Below are 16,732 nucleotides of genomic sequence, written 5' to 3'. Positions count from 1 at the left end.
CTCTCACAGATATGTATGACACATTTTAATCTAAGGAAAAATCATTAAGTGTGGCAGCTGAAATAAAGGAATATAATGTAATATCAAAGAAATTAAAATAAATGAGATGATATACGACTGTGGTAGACAGGTAAGTAATAGTAAACACAGCCTATAAATACTGTAGTATTGAAGTAAAGTATTGAGACCTGTTTGTACACAGGATTGATACCTAATCATAGACGTTGGAAACAGGGGTGCCAACATCGACATCTTCCCTTTACTGCACCAGACGTTTTTGTTTAAATAAATAATGTTTGCTTTGATTTGTCTGACTTTCGTTTCTAATTATATTTGCATCATAAAATTGGAATGAATGAATGGAAATGTCCACATCAACTATGGCACGCCAGTGCGCAATTTCCTTTTAATACCAAATCAAGTTGGAAATGTGCGCACATGGATTATTGATATCAATAGTTCTTTACAGAGAATCATGGCCACAACAGGAAGACGAAGAAAATGAATATTTCTGGCACAGAAAACGAGATGCTTGTTTGCTTTTGAGGTTAGAAAACATTTGTTATCAATTCTCCCATTCACGTTGTTCTTTAGCAGTGCGAGGACAGTGAAATCCATGCATCCATCAGCATTACGCACGAGTGTCAGCGCAGTATATTTCTACAGCGATCAGACTGGCTGCTTCACGTGCCCAAATCATGCGCGACAATCAGTGTTATCCCTCAGCCTGGGATATCATTTGAAAATGGATGTTTGGCACACGAACACTATTTATCTATTGAAGTTTAGTTGCGGTGGAGAAGGCAGAGTATGTGCTGAGACTGCGCTGTCTCCAGTGCGCTCTGTGCGGCATGACAGCACAGTCGTGTCCACTGCAGCGATTTCACACACAACAACTACATGAAAACTAAAATCGTACTTCGTGAAACATGCACAGTATTCATTCTTTAATGTTTTTTGATTTAATCTTGGATTTCTACAATCGATTATAAAACAGATACTGGCTGCGATCACCGCTGCGATCCCATGGAGGGAATGTGATGGCGAGACAGCGCTTTACAACTGAAAGGTGTTTATGGAATAATTGTTCTGCTTCACTCGAAGCGCAAGTACGGAAGTGCAAGTTTCTGGTAGAGTGGAGGCATAAAACATGGTGTATCTACAGTACAAGACGCAGGTACAGCAATGTGAACAGGTGAAAAGTATGCTTCCATCAGCCCGTCTCTCTCTTTTCCATTTGCCAACCTGCAGCCAAAAGTAAAATCTTTTCCAATGTTTTGGATTTTTAATGACATTTTCACACAAGTTTTTATGCTTATATTAAAAACAGTGTACAAAAGGTGGATTGAATTGTGAGAGTGAGGCAATGTGTAAGAGGAAAGGTCATTTGATCAGGCCTAGGGTGGTTGTAACCCAAGCTCAGAGACTGGAAGCTTGAGGGAGGGGGGAGAGGGAGGGGGAGGGAGTTTTATAAATCTCATACAATGAACTGCTGCGTGTCAGTCAACTTTTCTTTGCCATATTTGAATATTGTTTGTTTTTCACGTGGTGGTGGTGTTTGAATATACAAGTTGCCACTACCCAGCAGATAAACTATTCAAACCATCTTTACCAGCTTCAACATTAGATGATGTACACACTATTTCATCCAATAATTATAATTCAGGAAAGTAGTTATTCTGAAATTGGCCTTTTTGCATAATAAGTCATTTTAATTTTGATACTTAAAGCGTATTTTAATGCTAATACTAAAATAACATTTTGATTCCATAAGTTTAACTTGTACATCTTCCATCACAGCATCTCTCTTGATTGATTCCTTCATAGTCTTGTGTTGACAGAAGGAAGGTGTGCATCTGTGTGTGTTTTGACTGACTTCTTTCCTTTTTGAGGTGCTTTCAACCTAAAAAGATACCTGCTTGTTTAAGGAGGCTCCTGGTGGTAATCTTGTTTGAGGAGCAGTTTAGCCTCTATACATTTTATGATACCTGCAACTGATTTACTATTTAAAAAGCTTCAAACTATCCCAACATCACTGGGGTTTAAAACAAATCTCACAATACAAAGCAACACTTTAGATGTATCCAGACCAGTTAAGTTGAGAGTGTAGGATGACTAAGTGGAAGTAAGTGTTCTTTTTTCTTTTTCAAGGAAACCCTGGATGTAAGACAAACTTGAATGATCCAATTAGTGATAATATATATCTTAACAGGAGGAGCTTATGTATTAGATCATGTTATCTTCAGTTCAGAAGCTCATACGTACCTTTTTCATCCACAGTAAACAGCAGCAGCTCAGGTGGTGGATATAGATAAAAGAATGATAAAGAATGGTTAGGACAATCTTTGAATCAAAGCATATGCATATTATATGTATTTACTTCAAGTCAGGAGCTCATATGTACCTTTTTTGTCAAAAGGAAGACAAAAACAGAATAGAAAAGCCTTTGGGGAGCTTTCTTGCTGGTAAGAGATTAAAGCGCTTTGTTTTATTGTTCTTTGCAGCCTTTTGTCACAGCCAACAAGCTGAAAGTTCCTGTCCTGCCACATGCACCATGTGTCGATCACCCTGCCAGATGCGAGAGCTTCCTGGGGCATCACCTGTCCTGCCAGACCAAAGAAAGGTCCATCCAGCTACCGTGCCAAAATGTGGGGGTAGGAAGAAAAAGCCCAGTGTAAGACCCTTCTTGGGCAGTCACCAGCCCTGCAAGACTCAAAGGCTGGAATCACTGGTTCTGACAGATGCCAAGGCCAGTCATCAGTGGCAGAAAGGGTCAGTGCCAGATGTTCTGGTGTGGTGAAATTGTTGACAACTGTGTTGTGGAAGTGATGAAGGGCAAATGTGACTCGATGATTGCTCTGATGTTTCCACATGGCAAGCAGCTGGTCATCAGCACCCTCGAGATCAGCTTGAGGGATTGGTTCAGCATGAGGGAAAGCAGGAGCAACATGTGGGATAGCAGGAGGGAAAACACAAAGATCAGCAAACAGAAAAGCAGCATAGCTGACAGCATAGGGGACAGGAAAGGAAGCAGGATAGCCAAGGGGACAAGGAGCAGCATGATCTTGTTGTGGCCACTCCATCCCATCCCAAGAAGTGCTGGAACGGAGGATAGACAGGTCTAAGATCTAAGTGTCCCTCTCTCTTATTGCCAGCATCATTGTTATTCAGCTGGCCAGCCCTATTACCACAATATTCTCTGTTACCTCCACACGGGTCAAGCAGCCATCTGAAGCCTGTCCACATCATCAGGGGGAACTGGGTCATCGGGAGGCCTTTCAGCAACAGGGCATTCATTATTCATCGGGCAGAAGCCACCTGAGGAAGAAATAAAGTTTATAAAAAAGTCACACTCTGCACTTCCACAGAACTAACTTAAACATGAAGCTTAGATGTGTAATTCATCAGTATTGGCCATGAACATTTCTGGTACACTCCCATATATCTACATTAACTGTGCTGCACCAGATGCATTACAAGCACTTTGTAGTAAAGCCACCAACAAGCACTGTGCCACTTCCACATTTATTGTGCAGTTCTGCTTCTTTTTATTTGAAATATTGTATTTAAAAGTTTTCCTTGCACGTTTGATCACCATATGTAATTAAACTTAATACCATTCTGACGTATGGAAGCACGGTGACTGGAGTGCTGTGGAGATACTCTGACATTTGTTTGGCAGCTGATAACTGTTTGCAGCATACGTTAAATTGGGATGAATTGATCCCAATCACATTCAATCATTGATGTTCATTTGCATCTTCCCTTTAATGAGCACAGTACAACAGTGATGAGGGCCAGAATAACTGCATTCAATCAGATTATATTAGAGATTAGACTGACTGCTCAGTGAGAGAAGAATCGATCAATCTTAGTTCATCTCAGTTCTCCAACAGGTTGTGTAACAGTAAATGTATCATACATAGAAATTGTGGGACTTTTGTGGGTGTTCCTATGGATAATTGATTTATATGAGCTTAGATTGGCTCAATAGACAGAAACTCCTATAATGATGAACACATACAGCCAAGTCACTACAGTTCACACCCTCTGGACCCAGAGCACAACTGCAAGGTTCACCCCGCACACAATAAATGTCAATCAGTGCATGTTTTTACCTGGAATGTGTAAACCCAAATGACACGACACGTCTGCTACCCACCTAAGACAATCACTTTGTTTTTATATTGAGTGAATGTGTCTCTTCTGATTCCTGTGTACCCTGTGGGGCTTTAATTGCTGCTGAGATGATATAGAGGAGCCCAGGGGCACCCAAAAGTTCCAGGTTCATGTGTGGTGATTGCTGTGGTCATTTGGCTATCTGTAAATTTGTTTGGGAATATGTGAATACACTCAACTAAAACACAATATCCATGGACACGAAAGGGTGTTCAGTTGGGTGCTGCTTTAATACCTGTCTTGATATGGGGGTATTTATCTGAATCTAGTTTTAAGACCTTTATTACTTGAGCTTATAATGTTCTTACATAATGCATATTCCTAAATTAATATGTCTTTAACATAAGGGCCTTGCAGAAAGTGTAGGGCCATCATAGGAACACTGCACACAGTGTTCAGAGAGTTTAGGGTTTTTTGCCCCAGGGTGTCTGAGAAAGGTAAAATATTAATTCTAATCAGATTTCTGTCGTTTCCACAAAGTTTTGACGTAATTGTAAGAGGTTGGCAATGCAGGGAAGGAAAGGTCATGTTGGCCTGGGGTGGTGGCTGTCATTGAGCTCGTGCAACTTGTACTGTACAGTCTCCATATCTGTAAGTAACAAGTGTGTGTGTGCAGCTGACCCTTAAAGGTTTAAACATCAAAGTTTGGCATTAATATTCAATGTATTTTGTCAATATTAATTTCTTTCTCAAGTATTACTAATTCAAACACAGAATCAGCACTGGATTGTGGCTGTAATGATTGTGGGTATTTAGAGCATGATAGTCATTCAGTACCGCTTATCACCACAAGATAGCAGTATAATGACTCAGCACAGCACCACCAGTGAACTGAATCCTCCTTAAAACTTTTAATCACTTCTGTGCCTCTATCTCATCCAGTCTTCTTTAGTCTCAATCGCTGATTTCTTGACAGGAAATTACTTAGAGGAGATCAAGCGTGGAGAAAGAAAGAGAAGAAGATTCTCTGTTCAGGTCTAAGTGAACACCACTTACAGGGTGTTCTGGAAAAAATTAGAGCATTTTATCTCAAGTAATTGACAACTGTGATCTTGTAATAAAATTACCAGTATGTCTGATGTAAAAGTCCATCTTCTGTGACTGTGCTAGGAAGTATTTTATCTTTGATGCATTAGTTAAAGTTACCACTGGTTAATTTATGTCACATCAGATTTATTCCCCTCAAAGTGATGATGAATCACCGTTGTGAAAGTCTGACTTGTGTGGCCTTATTTTTTGTACTCAAAGTTTAGCAATAAATAGGGAAATTACATAAATTTATAATTATAGCCTATTCTAGAAATACAGTAATGGATTAAACACAGATGATAGGCACATGCAAACTCAGAGTAGAATAAGACTACAAACAATGACAAGTTTGACTGTTCAGTTGCATTCAAGAAATAGAAACATAGCAAGGTTATATACAAGATTAACACACATATAGTCAAGGACAAAAAGGAATACACAACAGATTATAACCCTCACTCATTCATTAATCTAACTGACAAAACTACAGGGCATTAGAAAAAAACGTTAAAAAGTTAATGAACAAATTAATGGGTAAATTATGTTAAGTCCAGTCCAGTTAATTTATGGATCTTTTCAGCTAAAATCCTCACATGTTGCATCTTTAACAAGATTGTACATGCTACCTACCGAGCCAGCTAACTACCATCAAGAAAGTTTGTATTTCTGATATTCACAGATCTGCTTCTTTTGCTCAACACGGCTGACACACCTGTGAACTGACCAGAAAGCTAATGCTCTCCACCTTAACACATGGTGAAAATCAATAATGCTATATAGATGAAAGGGTGAAAGAGGGCAGAACATGACATGACTTGTTGATCTATAGCGATATTATTTGTTGAGTGTGCCTTGTTAAAGAGAAAAAGGGTATTCCAGTTTAAAAGAACCTCATTTCAATGTCTTCTGTTCAGGTGTTAATTGTTCCGTCCACATATTCAATCAGGCTGCAGAGTTTTCCAGTGGATAGTAAGGTCATCTTTTCAGCAGGAGTTCTGGCTTCCTACTGAGGTGTCCTTGAGCAAGATACTTAATCCCACTTGCTGGCTTATGCTGCACCCAAACCAGAGGGCAAAACACACTTTTCCCTCTTCAGAAATTAAAGTACACCACATCAAATGAGGCTCAATGTTGCTGAATACCAATGTGCAGGAGGGACGTGCCAAAACTATCAATCTCCACTACCCAATTGTGAGATAATCTGTTTTATTTCCACCTGCAGAGTCTGATGGCAGCTGCTACGGCTCTCACGTTGATACCTTAATGATGCTTCACACATTACTCTGGAAAGATGAGCGCTTCCCCCGATGATGAATTCCTGTCTGCAAAAACGAGAACAAAGGAGGGTTGATAGCAGCCAAGTGTGAGTGGTGAAAATTGAGTGACTGCAGAAACAACAAACAAAGGAAAAGTTCAGATTTCAGTTGCGGTTTCCATTAACAAGAGCCTTTACCAGTCTGCTTCCTTTGTTACAGCCTGCTAATCAATGACATCCTTGCAAACTCTATCTCGGTGCTGTGATTGCTTGCAGACGCGCCGGTGTCTTCCTCTGAATACTCATCAGCTCCGGGCTTTCACAGCTCACATTTTTCTCTATATGCATTCCCCTGCACTATGCTGTCACAGGGACTATGTTTCATGCTGTCACGCCACCAAGACAACAACATAAAAAGGCAATAAAATGAGTAAGAAACAAGAGCATTTTGGTTTTGTAGCCTCACCTTTCGATAAAAACATCCATTACGATGTGTACACAGAGCTTTTTTACATGTTCAAAGATTTTCAAATTGAACATAAAGAGGACCTACTGATCTGTAATGTGGTAGATGCACTGAGAATGTGCTATCTATCTCTGTGAACACAACCATTTAGTGGTGGATCACTGGCGTCACAGTAGCTGCAGGTCCTCTGCAAAGCACTGGGTAGTGGTAGAGCTCCATGACTGATTCATGCATCCCTGTGAATGTGTGTTGAGGTTACTGAGTGCTATTAAAAACAGATAGTGAGGGCTCCATTTATAGGCAGACAGAATATCAACTGGAAAAGCAGCTAATAGGATGACTGGATGGATTGATGTATGTATGGATGAATAAACAGGTATGTATACTGTAAACTGAAGTTTTTTTCAGAGTAAAAGGTAAGTTCAAATGCAGTATGACTTTGGAGAACTACCCTCACACTAATCAGTATCGTCTCTCTTTTGACCGACCACTGATGTTTTTTTAAAATGGTAAGACAAGTCAGCTGGCATGAAGGGGTCTTACCTGGTCACATGCCAATATATGTACGTTTATGATACGGGCTCGAGTGTATGTAGACATGTTAGGGTGCTATTGTTAACATTATAGTTATGGTAAAGTTAGCCATTGCTCCTGCCTGACCTTGTAGCATAGGTTAATGTTTAACATTAGCACCATATTTACCCCAACGTTTTATCATTTAACCTGTACATTAACCTACAAGTCAACTCAATCAAATTAGTTAAATATGTCTAATGTAACGTTAGCTTAATAACATTAACATTTCAACACCATATTTCTACAACGAATACCTCTAAGCTAACTCCAGAAAACCACAATTATCTCTTTGATTCTTATCCAAGCATGTATGCTGAGTTATTTCGGTTAATTCACCCATCAAGCTACATTTAGTTAGGATGGCCATTTCAACTGTTTATCTAACACTGACCGCTCTTGACAAAGTGCCCAGAGTGAGCTGTGTGCTCCAAGAGTGTGGTGCTCTGAATAACCACATGGTTTATTCCAACAGCCCTTAGAATTTACGAATGGTCCAGTCTGTGCCAAAGTGCACTCTAGTGCTGGGAATGACTATTATGTTAAGTCCAAGATGGAATTTTTGTAACTGTTTTACAGGAATACAATAATATTACATTGCTCTCAGGGGAAACAGTCTTTTTTAGCTGTACAAATGTCAGCAGTAGGTCAACATTTGAAAAGATTTATATAAATCAAGACTGGGTACATTTTGCCGAAAAAGGACCTCTGTAGCCACACGTGATAGTCACGTAAAGCCTACTTTAAAGTAAAACAAGTCATAAATTCAGCAAACTGACTCAGTAATGACATAGCAAAGTATGCTACTATTAGCTCACATTAGCCACTCTAAGCCACTGGTCATGCAAGACCAACTAATATCTGTGATGTGTATTAAATGCAATAAGGGTGTGTTTTATATTCATCTTTCAAGTTTTTCTTTCCAAGTAGAAGAACATGTTGTCTCCTCTTCAAAAGTTACACAGTCTTGCTTTAAAACCCCGTTCGAAACAAAGTTCTCCTCCTCAGGGTTTCACTGTAAGTTAACAATCAGAAGATGACTGGTGTAAGAGAGTGAGGAGCTGCAGTTCAGCAAGGTTGAGAGGAAAAAGCAGGAGAGGCTGGAGGGGTGAAAGAACACACTGAAGGGACTGTAGAGAGGAAGATGGCCATTCTCAAGAAGAGACTGATTCACAGGCAAGCTCCTTCACCAGGATGTCTGTCTGAGGACTGGGTGGAGAGGCTTGACAGGCAGCTGGCCATCAAGCTGAGTGCGTTGTTGAAGCTGTTCCACTGCCAAATGCAAGGATAACATGCAGAATACTGTGCTGCTGCTGCTGCTGCTGGTGAATAGACTATATACTTTGTAAAGCACCCCAAAGCTTTCCTTATTGCATTTGGAAACACTACAGAAAGCCCAGAATGTCTGAGCAAAATCAAAATGAATTGAAAATGAGTTTGCTATGTGTATGTTATACAGCACCAGCCCAATGGCATGCAGACCTGAAAAAATCCATATCAATACCACTGGATTTGTGTACAGGGTCATAAATGTTTCAGGCATTAATACCAGAAGAAATATTGGAGGATTTTTCTTACATATGAGGCCATATGAGGCACGCATAGAAAGGACAACATATCTTATTTGGGGATAAAACTGCATATATGTGGAAACAGGAACATGGAGAGTCCTGACCTCCAAGCAAGTTTCATTCAAAGAGCATCCCACTGCAAAGTGTGGTTGGTTATATAAATGCAAATAATACTGAAAAATATTGAAATAATACTGGTTCAGCCCCACTGACATTATTTCAAAGATTTGTAACCTTCAATTTGCAATATGAGATCATTTCTGATATGTTTCATGAAATGAAAATAAATGCCACACTACGCTTGTGATCATTACATCGCAGCAGCCCTGTGGGAATTTGTAAACCACAATTTGCTTTCTGCATCAAAGCAGTGTTCACAAATTGCTTTTGTCAAACAGACCCTGAATGACGGGGCGTGTAAGCTAGTAAAACATCATAATGAATGGGCCCTTCATTACGCAAAAAATTTGTGTCATGACCAGACTAAAAGGCATAACAAGAGGTGAATGAACGCATCAGAATGGTGACCTGATTTAATTTAAAGAAGCAATTTGTAAGATATGGCTGGAGATTTGTTTAAAACATTTTAAAAAATGATTTAACATTATCAAAAGAGTGGGACAAACAACAGTGTTGATGTAATATCAGAGACGTTTATATACGGTGTTGTCGAGATGTCTACTGAAGTTAGCATGCTAGCCAGCTGGCACCGGCCTGTGCTGTCTTCTAATACCACTTTGTATGGCAGGAGGCAATAGTCTGATAGCCCTCGTAGTTTCAGCTATGTTTTCTACATAGTCTAAAAAATAAAAAATAATTCTCAAAATGTCAAGAAAGGAAATATTTTAACACCTCTTTTCTGTACTAAAAAAAAAAATACAACTGCACATGTCAGAATTCTAATTTCTCTCTTTTAATCGAACTAAGACAAGCTTATTTGCCCTCCTGTTGATGCTCTCAGTTGTCGGCCGCTTGGTGTCTCTACTGTCCCCACCGGGTGGGTCTTCTCGTCCTTCGAGTCATAGTCCTGATCAGAGCCTCTGTAAATCCCCTTCATACTGTATTCATACTGTATTCCCTGTCTTCAAACTGACCTCCATAGGTCTTGGGGGCTGTGTTCACACCCAGTTCTGTGTTCATCCAAGTTCAGTCTTATGCTGCTAAACCTGGTTGATCTGAGCTCTGCTGCCCTTGGCGACTCCACCTGTGATCAAAGGACCCGGTTCAGGCAAACTCTCAGGCCACTGGCTCCACGAGTAATGAGCTAATTAATTACCAGTAGCTGGCATGGATGTGATGATTCGGAGGCAGAGCCCTGTTCATCTATGAAAACTGCTAAGTGTGGCATGAAGCTCGTCTGCTCTGTGGCACCATGTGTGCATGAGAGACTTCCGAGCTGGCTAATATCCGGTTTACCACCCGGCTAACAATTTTTTTTCCGTGTTCATCCATTATGACAATTTTTAACACAGGCTTGGTGGCATTTGCAAATAAAGTACAGTAGATGTTTTATGAGCTTGTTATTATCTCTGGGTCATATGTGTCTACATGGTAAAGTAGTGGAATTACCTCTGGATCTCTTTCTCAGAGAGCCAAACTCAAATCCAGCTGACCAGGCTAGGTTTTAAATACAGATAATAGTCACACACAAATCTTTCACTTCCGTATGTCACAAATCTCTTTGCAACTCCAGGATGTCTGTTCCTTTATTAGGTTCAAGTGGAAAGGCGTTGCCTAACTGTAGCTTCACAATAGAGCGCCCTTTAAAATCGGATGCAAGCGAAAAGCTGTGAGTGCAAAAGGAGCCCATCAGTGTTCAGTGTATTATCCATGAGGAGTGATTTGCAAATTTGCTTCACCACTTACGATGGCATACTATCTCTGTAGTGATGCGATTTGCAATACATGTGGGGATTTACTTCCCAGCATCTTAGTGATGTGTTAAATGGGTGTATGTGTGTGGGTGGCATGAGATGTTGTTGTTATTGAGACGCTGTGCTTAATGCGGTCGGCCAGGCATTCTTCACATAACCAGAACATCTTGTTTATTATGAGGCTGTCTGAATAGCCTTTTCCCAAAGAACAGGACTGTAGCTACTTGTTAAGTGGAAATAACAGTCTGTAGTCAAACCTTGACATATTTTTCAATTGCATGTAATCTTGAACATTTTCAAGAGTTTCAAAACACCACTAATAAAGAGAAAAATGGAAGAAATTGTATGTGTTGAAAGTGTATTTGTTCTCTCGTCCTGCTCCCTTCATTGTCAAGGGCATTGTTATAGAAGAGGAGAGAAGAGAATTTAAGGATTTCATGACAGACTGGCATCTTCTTTATGGGTTTGGCTGTCAATCACGATGTTTTACCCCCTTTAAAAGAATGTGACCTATAGTGCAGCCAGCCACCAGGTAGCAATACAGATGTTTTGGCTTCACTTTTGGGGAGCTGTCATGATGTCCATCTTTATATACAGTCAGTGTTTTGAACCATGCACTGCAGGTAGGCCTATGTTTGGCACATAGAGTATCCACATATCCATGGTTCTGTGGATACTCATGACTGTGGTTGGTTGGTTCACCACTTTGTTCCAGACTGAAATATCTCAACAGCTATTTCATCAATTGCCATGGAATTTTGTACAGACATTTATGGTCCCCATAGGATCAATCTTCCTAACTTTGACTTTTCCTACAGTGCCACCATGAGGTAGACATTTTAAGTTTCTGGTGAAATTTCTTAACACTTGTCGAATTGATTACCATTAAACTTGGTACATACATTCATGTCCCCCTCAGGATTAATTGTAAATCACATTGGGGATCTTAACTTTTTATCTAGTGCCATCAACAAGTCAAATTTTGAATTTGTCCAAATCTTTGTTTTAAGACCAAATACCTGCAAAACTAATGGCATTCAAATAAGATGCAGTTGCACTAATGCTTCATTCTATTGTACTTGGAACTCGGACAAAAATTACCTCCGACACGGAAAAGTGCAATGGAAAGGTCATCCAAGTCAGAATCCCAAGTCAGAAACCAACTTCCCTGACCTAAACACAGATGACATCGCAGCAGTATGACGGTGCATACAATGAACAATTAACTTTGACCTTTTCATCACTTTTTACTTAATTTACTGTCTGAGCTGTGAGCTTGCGAGCATGCGGTAAGAGCCTACTCCTGAGATGAAAGCTGTGGCTGAAATATATTATACCCTGTTGGACCAGAAACTAGAGAAAAGGGTCAAATCTTCAGTTAGAATTTGCATATACAGTGCAAAACAAAATATCTATAAGGATAAAACATAAGATAAAACTTTGCATATTATTTATAAATTATTTAGAGGTCTACTTTGTAAGAATGTTGATTTTTGAGAGTCATTCCCAACTTGTCAAATGCTGATGGATGCTTTGGGATTGTAGGTCGGGTTCGGTCGCGATCCCAAAGCATCAGTATTTGTGTCATGTTCCTGTCATTTTATTCATTATAAGTGTTTTCCAGGATTTTGTGGTGTCTTTTGCCTTTTTTCCAGTGTTCTGTTTTCCCTCCTGTTTACTTGTGCTCCTCACCAGCCTAATTTTCCTGTTTAATTAGCCCAGCTCTGTTACCTGAGTTCCTCCCAAGTCTGCTTTCCCTCCACACCTGCACTGCATCTCCTTTATTAACCTTCCCTCTTCCCAGTGTTTTTGCAGTCTATGAGCCCCTTCCCTATTTTTCTAGTGTTTTTCCATTCATTACCCTCAGCTGCGGTTCTCTGCCTCTCTCCACCTGCACCTCATCCCCTCGTTAAGTCCAGTCTTTTGTTCAGTCATTGTCAAGTCATCTGCTTAGTTTCCGTGATCCTGCTGTTGTTGCTTCCGTGATCCTGCTTTTGCTGTTTCTATGATCCTGCTTTTGCTGTTTCTATGATCCGGCTGTTGCTGTTTCTATGATCCTGCTTTTGCTGTTTCTATGATCCGGCTGTTGCTGTTTCTATGATCCTGCTGTTGCTGTTTCTATGATCCTGCTTTTGCTGTTTCTATGATCCTGCTTTTGCTGTTTCTATGATCCGGCTGTTGCTGTTTCTATGATCCGGCTGTTGCTGTTTCTATGATCCTGCTGTTGCTGTTTCTATGATCCGGCTGTTGCTGTTTCTATGATCCGGCTGTTGCTGTTTCTATGATCCTGCTGTTGCTGTTTCTATGATCCGGCTGTTGCTGTTTCTATGATCCGGCTGTTGCTGTTTCTATGATCCGGCTGTTGCTGTTTCTATGATCCTGCTGTTGCTGTTTCTATGATCCTGCTGTTGCTGTTTCTATGATCCTGCTGTTGCTGTTTCTATGATCCGGCTGTTGCTGTTTCTATGATCCGGCTGTTGCTGTTTCTATGATCCGGCTGTTGCTGTTTCTATGATCCTGCTGTTGCTGTTTCCGTGGTCCTGCTGTTGCTGTTTCCGTGGTCTTGCTGTTGCTGTTTCCGTGGTCCTGCTGTTGTTGTTTCAGTGTTCCTGCTGTTGTTGTTTTTCTGTGAGCCTGCTGTTGTTTTTCTGTGAGCCTGCTGTTGTTGTTTCAGTGTTCCTGCTGTTGTTTTTTCTGTGAGCCTGCTGTTGTTGTTTCCCTGATCCTGCTGTTGAGTTTCAGTGTCCAACTGTCCCTAATAAATGTCATCCATTGATATTTCTTCTGCCTGCCATATTGTGCATTTGGGTCCACCTTCTCTGCTCTCACCGTGACAATTTGATAAGTTGGGAATGAGACACAAATCAACTCCTTTCAAGGTGGACTTTAAGGTTGCAATAAGGAACAGCTATCAGCAAATTAACATATGACACTAATGATAATGTGCTGCTGTTTTGGGAAATGAAGCTGTGCCTTTGCTGTGTTCTGCTACACCTGCAACAGCAGCTTGGCTAATTATATAGACAATTTTGAGGTGACAACTTGTCTCACCAGTCAATAAGGCTCCTGATGATACTGAAATGTGCACACACCAGGCAGAAGTCCATATAAGAGCTTAGTTTGTAAAATGCTCAGTATTAAGTTGTTAACAAGCAGCTTTGTTGGATGCTCATTAATACACAGAAGTAAGTACATGGGGCAATTTAATCCTCACATGTTTCAGAGTTGCCAGTGAGTGAGTGTGTGTGTATTCTGACAACAACACAATGATTACCTGGTCTGTTCATAATGACAGTTTAGTAAAACATCAACTGAAGACCCAACTAACTAAGTGACACTCAGATCATCCTGCAGCCTGTTAAACACTGAAAAACCCTGTTCAGATGTGTGCATCAAGGGCAGTAACACGCAGGTTTATATTTAGCACGTGAATCAGCGATGCTGCGATTGAAAAAGACTGTGTGTTACTTTTGTAGACGCGCGAGTAATCAACTTGTGAATCAGGGATCTGTGTATGGTGCTTGGAAGATACGACCAAAAACGTACAGTCTTTGCTCCTGAGCCACGCACAAAGCCGCCGTGTTGTGTTGACTGTTGCTGGTTGACATGTACACCAGCATGAAGCAGAAGGAGTTCAGTGAACGCTATGCATCCAGTGCCTTTTGGAGTCTGGTTACCTCTGAACATTAAGGGGAATAACTAACTTTCTTCCAGCTTCTGGAGGATCTGATGATGTGCTGAGGGTAGGCACAGAAACAAAATATCACATTTTTAAAAAGTGTAGAAAAGTGTTAAGCATCAGGCCTAGAAAACTGAAAAAGAAACCAGACATCGTTAGTGAATCTGAAAGAAAAAAGTTGGCTTGGCTTTACTTCAGTCAGGATTTCTAAATACAAGTCTTGTGTTGTGTACACTGAGGCAGTAGCCAGGCTTTGAATTGGATGGACAGATGGACACATTGGCCGTCTCAGAAATGTTTGTGCTGCCATGCAACAAAGTACACTCGGGTGTAAAATCTCAAACTAATTTATTGCATGGGAACATACAGCTTCCCCGCTCAGTGTCAACAAAGCAACAGCAGACACAACCTCCGTTCTGCTTTTTCAGCCTGAAGGGAAGAATTTTGGGTTCCTCACATATAAATTGAAGTCGTTGAAAGCACACTTATGAATTATCAGAGACAAACACAATGTGAGTGGTAGTCTAATCTGACATTGCACATAATGAAATGTTTTGACAGAGTTGCCCTGAGTCCCATAATTAGACAGGACTCAGTCTTTAAAGATCATTTGCAATTTCCATAGAGCATTTACAGCCATGTTGACCTGCCAGGTCCGTTAGGTTAGTGTTTTTAGATTTTTCTGGTTCTTTTAGCTTTAATGAGACTCATTCACACCTTCCAGCTTTTCAATTACTGAATTTTAAAGCGTACAAGGTTGACTCTCTGAGAGAGGTGCCTTTTGGCCTTCACCATTTAGATAAAAAATACCAACAAATTACATTTCTGATCAATTCATCTGATAAAGAGGTTGTGTAACATTCAAGAAAACACAATTTCCCACCTCATGATTGAAGTCTTTATCATTATTAGGCATTTCTCTCTGGCAAAACCTCTATTTGATTTCAACCCCGTCACAGACAACCTGTAGCCTGCTTGATCTGAAAAGATATGTAAAGAAATGATTTTACTTTCTTATCATTTATATGTCCCTTGTTTTAGATCACCAATTCTAATTAGAAATATGATTTTAGAATCCACATTGTCTGACCACCAAAGCCTGTCATCACTACTCTATGAGACAATGTCAGGCACATTAAAATAAGAAATTGGTAATAATTTCATATTATAGTGATTACCCTACACATTCTACACACCACAGAACAACAATAGGTTACATTTCTATTTAACCCTTAGATAACAGAGTTGAAGGTAATTCAGCAGATCAGAAATCTCTTATATTTAGCTAAATTGTTGTTTATTTTTCCCTGAATAATTGTTTGCTATGATTTTCTTCATATGACAAAGGAATGAATGAATGAATGATTGAATGAATGAATGAATGAATGAATGAATGAATGAATGGGATTTAAAAGCATATTGGTGGTTCATTTCATTGAAAAACCTTTAAGTGAGCCTGGGGGACTTAAAGGGCACCGATTTCAGAGAACCACCCACAACACGACTATCACTTTGGTCTTAGATTATCTCTTGTCTTGACCTCAGTTTGTGAGACTTGATAATTAACTATCAGCCAATCTGACATTATCTTAACCAAAACAGGCCCACTGTGCAGTTTTATCCCCTTTTTATTCACACTCTACACCGCTGACTGTAGACATAGTCAGGTTTTCGACTCCAAAAGTTTTCAAATGACACGACTCTAGTCGGTCTACTCAAGGCAATGGACTGGCCTACAAGAGAGGCTGAATTATTTATTAGCTGGTGTGATGCATTTTATTTTTTTTAAATTGAACATTGGGGATGAGCAAAAAGTTACTTGTTCATTTCAGAAGGAAGAAGGAGTTCTTCCCAGGGATAACAAGACTGGCACTAAGGAGAGCGCATACCTCCACACAAACTAACTCATAGATTAAAGCCATTGCAATATGGATGATTTTCTTTCGTCAAGATCCATACATTACTCCCTGAGAAATTAACAAAAATGTAGAAAAACATCCTATCTCGCAATGTTTAAGAAACTGAGAAAAAACTCCTTGATGAGCGGAAATAGGATGATAAGAAAGCCTGGCTCAGTGGTTGGCTTTACCACAGACTCCCCGAGGT

Source organism: Pagrus major, chromosome 16, assembly GCF_040436345.1.
Source record: "Pagrus major chromosome 16, Pma_NU_1.0".
NCBI classification, from domain to species: Eukaryota; Metazoa; Chordata; class Actinopteri; order Spariformes; family Sparidae; genus Pagrus; species Pagrus major.
The sequence above is the reverse complement of the archived record's forward strand: the minus strand, read 5'-3'. Positions refer to the sequence as shown.